This window comes from Amblyomma mixtum, chromosome 4 (assembly GCF_055824585.1).
Source record: "Amblyomma mixtum isolate Tamu chromosome 4, ASM5582458v1, whole genome shotgun sequence".
In the NCBI taxonomy this organism is placed as follows: Eukaryota; Metazoa; Arthropoda; class Arachnida; order Ixodida; family Ixodidae; genus Amblyomma; species Amblyomma mixtum.
In genome coordinates, this window is record NC_143015.1 from 138,735,521 (window position 1) to 138,738,684 (window position 3,164).

General features: G+C 52.1%; 1 non-coding gene across 1 annotated transcript; it reads left to right on the forward strand.

Moving 5' to 3' along the window:
• Positions 1-514: 514 nt before the first annotated feature.
• On the forward strand, positions 515-677 carry LOC149348446 (U1 spliceosomal RNA). Its single transcript, XR_016282609.1, has one exon. It is a non-coding gene; the product is annotated as a U1 spliceosomal RNA (small nuclear RNA).
• The last annotated feature ends 2,487 nt before the right edge of the window (positions 678-3,164 follow it).

Consider the following 3,164-nt stretch of genomic DNA (forward strand, 5'->3'; position numbering starts at 1 on the left):
TGGTAACGTGCACTGACATCGCACAGCACACAGGACCCTCTTGCGTTCCGCCTCCATCGAAACGCGGCCACCGTGGTCGGGTTCGAGCCCGGGTACTCCGGCTCGGTAGACGAGGCCATGATCCACTGAACACCCTACAGGGCTCGGAATAATTTCGACCACCTTGTAACAAGAAACAGAACAAATTCGGTGTTTGTAGTGCTCGCACCTTGTGAAGAAGTTGAGTTGCACATGCGGCAGCAACCACTCTGTTCGCAGCTAGCCGTTTGTGCAACTTCGTCACAAGGTGCAAACACATCTAGCACCTAATTTATTTTTTCTTTTCGCTACACTGGATTGGTAGATTAACTAGAATTACTCCTTCGTGTCGGCAGTCGCACCGAGCCCAGTAGTTGCTTTTCAACAAGATTTTGACAAGTGGGGAATAAGGGACTTCGTGTAAGAAGTGCATTGGTCACTGGTACTGAACAGAGGGATGAATCAGATGGCGTCCGTTTTCAGCGGGCGTGTCAGCATACTTACCTGGTGCTGGGTCGCCGGCGATCACCAAGGTCGGGGCTCCGTGTCGAGGCCTGCCATTGCACTGCGGCAGGCTGAAGCGCGCCACTACCCCAAACTGGGATAGTTGGGGCATATAATTTTTGGTAGTGGGGGTTCGGCGTTCGCGCCAGCCCCCTGCTATGTAATTCCAAAATCAGACGTACATTCTTCATGTAGTTATCCTCTGGGACACGGGCTCGAACACAATACTGCTCCTCTTTCAGATTTCTCTCTCCCTTCCCATAACAATAATACCGAAACCCTCCACTAAGGAGAGAGAGAGAAAAAAAACTTTATTTACAGAGGAATTCGGGGCACGCCCCAGGGTCCCCGCACGACCCCACTGCACTCAAGTGTTTATGTTCCGAAGGTCCATAACACTGGCAGCGCGTCCGGTGGCGATGGTCTGCACGGTTCTGCTCGAGGCCGAGTTCATGTCCACTACGGAACATCCCTTCCCTTACGGCTCGTTTCACAGACAAATAATGTGTCGTTTAGAACTTCTATTTCGGCTGATGGTTCATTTTAGTCGAGAAAGAAAAAGCAGTAGCGCCGAAAAACACACACAGTTGAAGAACGACGTAGGACAAGCGCTTGTCCTGCAACGTAGGAATGACGGAGGAGCGCTTGTCATACGTCGTTCTTCAGCTGTGTGTGTTTTTCGGCGCTACTGCTTTTTCTTTCTCGAGTAAATACTGTGTCATTTCCGAAAATTTTTTTCTTGCGTGCTATCGGTAATAAAATAAAACATATTAGAATGAAAACAAAAAAATCTCTGCCTCTCCCGCAACCGAGAGTAGAGTAAGCATGAAATCTTTGCGGGCTTAACACATTGGTTGTAGATGGCACTAGTGAAAATCTTGAAATGGGTCTAGTGTTGAACACACCACACCACACATGCTGTGCACTGGTCCATGTGGACGGAATCATTTCCTGTGAGTGTCTGCGGAATCTCTTCCGCTCTTCCTCGTCAGCTGTATCCGGTTTCGGTTTGCCTTTCATGTTTGTAATCGTTGTTTTCATTCCTCGGTTATTTGTACCACTTTGCCTATGTGACACTGGCGACGTCACCACTGAATTACGCCACACATAATTGTTGACGAAGTAATGACAAATTACTAATTAATGACTAAATACTGATTAACTGCTAATTAATGACGCTTAAGCTTCGCCTTTAGGCGTGGAACGCGACAGCGTGTTGTAGCGTTGCCAGGCAGTCCACGGAACGCCACCACCCGTTCGGCGCGATGCCTTGCCCTTTGAACGCGACGCTTTTTGAGGAAAGGAAATTACGCAGTAATTCTCTGTCATCTCGGTGGACACCCGAACCACACCGTAAAGGAAAGGAGGAACGCCACCACCCGTTCGCGTGATGCCTTGCCCTTTGAACGCGAAGCTTTTTGAGGAAAGGAAATTACGCAGTAATTCTCTGTCATCTCGGTGGACAGCTGAACCGCGCCGTACAGGAAGGGAGGAACGCCACCACCCGTTCGGCGCGATGCCTTGCCCTTTGAACGCAAGGCTTTTTATGCGAAGCATACTACTTTAGCTACCACTTCAGCCCTTCACCGTGGTTATGCGCCTCCAAATCACGTGATACATGACGTCACACCACGTGACACGATGAGGTCACGACAGTACAGAAACGGGGGCCCACCTCGCGCCGTCGCTGTGGTTGTGCGCCTCCAAATTACGTGACAAGATGATGCCACACCACGTGACACGCTGACGTCACGACAGTGGAGAAACGGGAGCCCACTTCGCGCCGTCGCTGTGGTTGTGCGCCTCCAAATCACGTGATACATGATGTCACACCACGTGACAGGATGACGTCACGACAGTGGAGAAACGGGGGCCCACCTCGCGCCGTCGCTGTGGTTGTGCGGCTCCAAATCACGTGATACATGACGTCACACCACGTGACACGATGACGTCACGACAGTGGAGAAACGGGGGCCCACCTCGCGCCGTCGCTGTGGTTGTGCGCCTCCATATTACGCGACACGATGATGGTGGTGGTGAAGAGCATTTATTTAGTAATTTACAGAGAGGTGCTCGGGGTGAGGCCCCTAATGGGTCTCCCCCTTACAATACTAGGCGGAGTCCCTCATTCTGGGATCCCGTTGGTCGAGACCGCTACACAAGTCCGCCGAACCAGGGCCTGTTGGGCAGATAGTTCCTGGCAGCTGAGCAAGGCCGCCTCCCAGTCCTCTCGGGTAGGGGAAGGGGTGATTGGGGGGAGAGAAGGATTTTTTCTGCATGCCCAAACCATGTGGAAGGTGTCGGCCACCTCCCCACAGAATGAGCAGCGGCCGTCAAAAGAAGGATTAAAGTGCTTGAGAACCGCCGGGCACAGCAGGGTGTTTGTAAAGAGCCTGAGGAGAATTCGTTCGCCAGCTTTACCCAGTCCATTCATAGGAACTGGGTATCGCCGGTGTTCGGCACGATAGTGCTCAGTAATTTCTTTAAAAGAAAGGAGAGGGCTGTGATCTGGGTTAAGCTCCTCCCAAGGGACGCCTGGTGCCCGGTGAGTGAGTGCGCGGGCTGCCTCATGGGCGGCTTCGTTACCTGGCATGCCTTGGTGGCCGGGGACCCATATGATTGAGCGATGAGCTGGATCGCCG